Genomic DNA, 7,455 nt, shown 5'->3' with positions numbered 1-7,455 from the left:
TATCAATGGAAATAAGTTGTCAACTATTTTGAAATAAACAATATAAATTACTTAATAACTATGTTTGAGGAACTCACATAGCGGTAGAATTGGAAGCGTATTAACAAGGACCCAAATGTCCAAATTGTCTTGGTCGATGTCAGGATCACCAAGATCCATGGTGACGAACATACCCTCTTGAAAATGATACATCTTGCAAAGTGCTTCCCAACCCGGGCAACCAAAACGGGATATGCTCTCAGAATTGTATAGATTTACCTCAAAATCCATACCATGATGGGTCCTTGGGTTAATTTTATTTGTTTCATTCCACTCATGATCTTGAAAACCCATCCTCTCCAAGACATAGCGTCTTGCATGTTATGGGATAAGCTAGTCGAATTGTGAAAGACTAAAATTACATGGTGAAGTAGTAGAAGTCGAGCTTAATTGAAGGCCTCCTCGAGCTTACCGTATCAAAATCGAAGGCCTCCTCGAGCTTAATGCTGAAGCGCCGACCTTCGTCCAGGTGAGTCCTGTCGTAGAAACCCCGGTTGTCTCTGCACCAGGAGCACTCCCCGGGACCTTCTTCGTCCGACGACATTTCCTATGTTCGTAATTCAAAGATTAAACTTGTACAATTAAAACTCTCAGCTTATTCATTATTCATCACGGGTTAACTATCGGTATGTCGAGTCTTCTATTGAGAACCCTCAGCTCATGTGGTGTATATATTCGACCATCGGTGATGGTAGCTCCTCCTTTCGTTCCCGAGTGCATTACACCAAATTGTCTAGCACACGAGAACGAAGGAGATGCTACCCCCACAACAACAGTCAGGATTCTTCGGCAACTCATATATGGTGGAGACTCTCCCTCACTGATTCCTCTCTGACATTTGCGGCCGTAAGTGATGGTCGTTACTCCTCCTTCCCCTAGTGCATAACAAAGGTCTAGCACCTGGAGAAGAAGGAGAAACGACCCCCACGACAACAGTCGGGATTCTTCGGCCTCGACAAACTTAAAGTCAAAACAAAATATCGTTTAGTTATCTTTCTAGAAAATCCAGGCCACTCGATATTTCCTACATATTCTAGCACAAGTCATGCCAAAATTCACGGAAAATTCCGGCATGACCTTTGCGAAAACAGGACATATCGAGCGCCTGAAATTTGACCGGAACGGAAATTAATCAACACTCCAGCAAAACATAGGCCACTCGGAGGTGTAACCTGAACATGACCGGCCACTTGGGCAACCACATATCCTATTTGAGCAACACAAGATATTCATGTTTTTATCTATATCATATCTTATAGGTCTCACATTGACATGGAGATTTGGCTGGTCTCACCTCGAGGTCGGAGGTGGTTGGTGATGGGCACGACGGCGGGGATGATGGAGGGGTTCCTTGATTTCTGCAAAAACAAAAACCCTATAAGTTATCACTAATACATCCCGAATAGTATCATACATATAACATCACTAATACAATTAAAACCCTAGCGAACGATGGGTATCGACGACGAGGATGCGGGATAGGCATCGTCGACGTCGATACGGGAATAATTGCTTAATCTAAAAAAATAACAACAAATCTAACATGTCCAACTAGTTCTATTAATTCAACAAGTTCTTACAAAATATAAACTTACTATAAATAGAAATAAACTAGTTCTTTCTAGAAATAAACTAGTTCAACTAGTTATATTAACTTTCTTACTAAAAATACATTAGTTATATTAATTCAACAGTTCTTACTAAAACTAAACTAGTTCAACTAGCTTATTAATTTACTTACTAATTATTTTAAACACTTACTAAAACAGTAACAAACCTACATTATACAATAGTAAAAAACTATAGTGAAAAACAGAAAAAAAGAGATGGAGGGAGGAGGGGAAGGGAGGAGGATGGAGAGAGGAGGAGGGGAGGAGGCCGATGGGATCGGAGGAGGGAGGGGGCAGCTGGAGGAGGGGGAGGGGGCGCCCGGAGGAGGAGGGGTGGGGCGGGGGGGGGGGGGGGGGGGGGGGGGGGGGGGGGGGGGGGGGGGGGGGGGGGGGGGGAGGGGGGCCGGAGGAAGAGGGGGAGGAGGGAGTACCTCGGCGAGGAGCAGCATGGCGGCGGCGAACGATGTTCGGGTTCGGTGCGGGCGAGAGCGAGTGAGAGGGAGTGAGTGTGAGAGGGTGAACCACTCCAGTATAAGGTAAGTAAGTAGTAGCGCATTTTAGAGAAACGCGCTACTGCTACGGGCCGTAGTAGTAGCGCTGGTCAGTGGTACGCGCTACTGCTAACTGGGGCTAGCCATCTGCGCCTAGTACAAATATAGCAGCAGCGTGGTTTCGTAGAACGCGCTACTTATAAAGTAGTAGAAGTAGCATGGTCTATTTAAAAATGCTACTACTAAGCAGCAGTAGCGCCCTGTTTTGTCCAGCGCTACTGCTAAGATGATGTGTGTAAGGTTTTCCCTAGTAGTGAATGTAAAGTTGAATTAAAATATTTGAATAAGAGATCATGATGTTTGAAACCCATGCATGCATGAATATAATTGAGATATGCGCGGTGTGGTTTGGAAACGAGCATGCTATACAGTATATACATTGAACAAGGTCAGACTGATTTGAATTTGAGATACCGATGGCAGACATCGTTTGGCCACATTGCATCCGTGCATGGACACACTATTCCGTGGCTTTCGCATCACATATCTATATCTGTACATGAATTGCCATTATTTGTTTTTACTTTATGCTTTACAACGCACAATTCCATGAATCTTAAAATAGATTAGCTTTTTTATAAAAGCTAAATGATTTGAATGAGATGAACTATAAGAATTAAACGAACATCTACATCATGCATGTATGACTCAAAGCTTACATGCTATAATGTGGTATTTATTCATAATTTGGTTGCCAAATCTAATGCGTGTAGCTTACTAGTCTAAATGGTGTTTGTGTGTGTGTTGTGCGTGTTAAACAGATTGTACGTAGTATCATACATGGTTTAGATTCCGAACATCTAGCTAGAGAATACATGCACTATGATTTGAATTCAACATAAAATGGATACATATATTTGAATTTGAGATCGTATGAACATGTAGTTCGTATTTATATAGGAAGTTACTACTCCTATATTCATGTCATGCATTGTTAAGCTAATACTCAGATGGTTGTGTAACAAACCCGAGTACAATCCCATTCAAACAGGGAAAATGTACTCAAATTTACTCCATATGCTAGACAACACGAAATTCTTTTATTGTTGAGGGAAGTGGAAATTGATTTGGTATTGTACACGTTACGTTTGTTGTCCTGATTTTTTTAGTTTTTTTGTTGGTGTATTTGAAAGCATTTGTAGTAATATAGTAAAACGGGAGATGGCTCTCTCTAGTGATGAGGTGCGAATTGTCTTTTTTTGTACATGTTAAGCTTGTTCTCTCAAAATTTCAAGTCGCACCTTATTATGCCGAAATTTCAAGCTAGCATCTTTGTCTATCGTGCTACGAAACTCCCGCCTCTTCAACCCGCACCTTGTTACCCCAAAATATTTAAGATATATCTTTGTCTCGTTGTGCCCCAAAAACTCTCTCCATCTCAACCCATGCCTTGACATCGCAAAATTACAACGCGCGCGAAAACTCCCACCTCCTACTAAATCCCGACATGCGAATGCCCGTGATACCCCTGAAACCGCCTAGCTCAAATCGGTGGGGGTACTTTCGTAACTTACCCCACATTTCGGACAAGCGCGGTCCTAAGGCATGGTTCCCCCTTCCCATCCCATCCGCCCATCTATTCGTACACCGAGGATGCGAAAACCCGCGAAGCCCCACACCCTCCTCCGTCCACCACCCAGCCGGAGCCTCTTCCCCAACGACGTCGTCCACAGCAACACCTCGATGTCCCTCATCCACTGCACCGGATGAGGATCCGTTGTCGATCTCGTCGTCCCGTCGGTTCAGCCACCCCGTTCTCCACCTCCAAGGAGCTGCCTCGATGTTCCCCTCGTGTTTCGTGTCAACTCCATTCCCACACCGCCGTCTTCACCTGGACAACCAGAAGAGCTTATTCGTCACCGATTCCTCGGATGAAGTTGAGGCCTAATCAGCGCCACCAAAGAGGTTCTACACTAATCACCACATTTTCTTCTTGATTCGATCTTACGGTGCTGCCGGCGCTCAGTCCAGAGCCGACAGGGCGCGGCTCCATCCATAGCGGCGTCGCCGGCCACTCCCTTGACGACGACGTCCACATCAGTAGGAGTCGTTGCTGCTTTGGCCCTCTCTTGTGTTGCTCCTCTACTCTTGCTCTCGGTCCCCTGCCTGGTCTACCTCTGCTTTTGCTCGTGGTGCTACTCTCGCTCTGGCTCTTGCTTGTGCTACTGCTCTCGCTCTTGCTCTTGCTTGCGCTGCTACTCCACTCTTGTGCGCGCTGATGCTGCTCTACTCTTGCGCGCGCTGCTGCTGCACGAGCAGCATATCCTGCTTTACCTCGGGCCCCTGCAGCTGCTACTCGAGATGCTGTGACACAACCAGCTGCCCCGTCTCTCACACGCGCTGCTGCTACTGCTACTGCTTTTCTACTATTAGTGCATTCAGTCTCGATAGTAAAATTCAGTTTCGACATCAAATTTAGTTTTGATAGTTAAATTCAGTTTCGACAGTTAAATTCAGTTTCGAAAGTTAAGTTCAAAGATGAGCGGTTGATGTATTGTACATCTAGCACTTTGTGGTTATGCATTTCACATCATCTATTGGAGATGCTATTAGAATTCCACCCAGTTTAACATTGTCTCCCTTGTCATGCTTCAGCCTCGCCGTCGTACAACTCACGGAGCCGCTCCAATGACGAAACCCTCCATCACAGCGGAGCAGTACCCCGGGCTCCATCTCCAGACGCCTAAGACTTTCTTCCCCTCCTCCGACAGCCAAATCAGCCAGAGCATCCTCACCGACCAACCCAATCATGCTGAGATTGACATGGCTTCGCCAAAGAGGTTGTGCACTTGTTGCATCTCTTTTTTACTCTAAATGTTATACATATTGTCCACTGAGCACACGTAGTAACTTGAAATACGATTAGTTTCTCCTACTATATGAGAAGCACTGAGGTACTAGGCAACTTAGCTATCCGTGATGGACTGTCTCGAACGCCATCATTATTTATCTCTGCGCGTTTGAGCTGTGCATTTGTAGATGGGCCTGGGAGTTCAGCTAGTAGGGCAGTGGCTTGGGTCCAAAGTAGTAGAAGTAGCACAAAAACATTTTTTGAGTGTAGGATTTTCCCTGCTCAAGTCTACCTACTAGAATCACCAGTGCTTGAATGGAAAAGTGAAGGAAAACATGGGAATTGGAAAGTTTCCTATGGTACTACTATTCATGAATTTGGTTCAAAGGAATGGAGCAATGGTAAACTGTAGGATTTGTTCCTTTATTGTCTCCTTGAAAGAAAAAATGTAGGAATTTTAATATCCACTTGTCCTCCTTTTCAAATTCATATTCATGAAGCACAAGACTAAGAGATAGTAGCATAATAGCATTATAACCGTACATTTTCTTGTGGTTTGGCTTAATCTCAGCATGCTTCTTTGCATCCTGCGATCTTCCAATTCTTGTGAACCAAACACCCAGATTGGCAGAAATCCTGTGTTTTGAAATTATTATTTTTTTGCACGTGCATTCCTATCATATTCCTGTGTATTTCCTATTCCTGCATTGTTAGAATCCTCAAATTCAAACAAGCCCTTACACAATTACTTCTGTTACAGATATGTGTCAAAAAAAACCTTGTTTGGTTTGTCCCGCTCCTGCTGCGCTGTGTTCCACCCCAGCTTAGCTGCTCCAACGATGGAAGGGTTCACCACAGTAGGGATCCGCTCTCCAGACTTTCTTTCGCCGCCTCAGATCTTCTTCCCCACAGCCAGCAGCCATTACAACTGCATTACCATCATCAACCTAGCAGATGACCTTGAGGACTACATGGGTCCGCAAGAGGGGTCTCACTCCTTCGTGTCTACTTACGTTATGCATCCCTTAATATGATGACATGCTACTTTATCGTCCTATTCACCTATTAGACTCTGAGTTAGGTCCAAACTAATGCTCAAACTTGAGTTTTTAAATGTTCGTGGGGTACATATTGGGGCAGCAATCAATACTATCTAGTTCATCTTGGGTGTCTACTATGGGTTTCATGTTGGGTGGAAACAAACATTAGAGGAGCCATTATCTGTATTTTTTAACTAAATCTATTATCTGCCTGCTATCATTGGTTTGGGGTCTATCCACAGTTTGCTACCGCCACTCTGGATTTGTGCATGCACGCCTTAAATAATCTCACTATGTTTTATTCCTATGCATGTCAGTTATTGTACACAATCGAACTAAACATGTAGAGCAAAATAGACGAGCCTTGCGTGGCAATAAAATTTCATGCAGAGGTCGCTCCATGGTGGGCGCAAAGGAAGCCCCCTCCGCCCATTTCGGATTGTAATCAAGAGGAAGAAAACTGTTCCGAGGGGGATTCAGAAGGATAATACAACTCCTATTTACCCCGTGAGGTCTTCGCTCTAACTTGGCATGCTGATGTTTGTAATATCATGCATATGGTGCCTTGCATTGCTTACTTTATACATCAAATATGTCATCCGCTTAGTTTAGACATGCTTTGTGTGAATGCCATCTGTTTAGTTTGTTTATTCTATATGTGAATCATGCAATGCCATCTTGTTTATCTAGGCATCATATATGTGAATTTTGAAATGCCACCCTGGTTAGCCAGCTATCTTATATGTGAATTATATCATGCCATCATTTTTTTATTACGTATTACATTTCAACAATTTTAGTACATTCAAGGACTCTTCCTGTACATCAGCCATTCGACATGGTAATGGAAAAATCTGGAGTGGAAACAAGGTCTTCAGAGAAGATAATGCTATCCGACAAAGCGCGTGTCTTGCTGGTTACGGATAGCCCCTCAGAGGAGGATTCAGATACAGATGACCAGTCCTATCCCCCCCCCCCCCCGAGGTGCATGCTCTAACTTGGCAGGGTTATATTACAAACATCGTGCATATGGTGTCTTGCATTGGCATGTCATTTGCTTAGTTTAGACATGCTTTTGTGTGGATGTCATGTTTAGTGTCTAATTACCATGTATGTGAATTTTGCAATGACATCTTGTTGCAAGACATTATATGTGAATTATGCAATGCTATCTTGTTACAAGGCATTATGTATGTGAATTATGCAATGCCATGCTGTTCAGCCAAGCGTCATATATGTGAATTATATCATGCCGTCCTTTTTTTGTATTACTCATCACATTTGTCGACAATGTTTGTATATTCAACTCCTCTTCCTGTGCATCAGCCATTTGAATTGGTGATGGAGAAATCTGTAGTGAAAACAAGGTCTTCAAAACAGACAATGCTACCTACTAAACCAGATATCCCGCTGGTTACAGATAG

The sequence above is a fragment of the Triticum urartu genome, chromosome 4 (genome assembly GCF_003073215.2).
Source record: "Triticum urartu cultivar G1812 chromosome 4, Tu2.1, whole genome shotgun sequence".
In the NCBI taxonomy this organism is placed as follows: domain Eukaryota; kingdom Viridiplantae; phylum Streptophyta; class Magnoliopsida; order Poales; family Poaceae; genus Triticum; species Triticum urartu.
The sequence above is the reverse complement of the archived record's forward strand: the minus strand, read 5'-3'. Positions refer to the sequence as shown.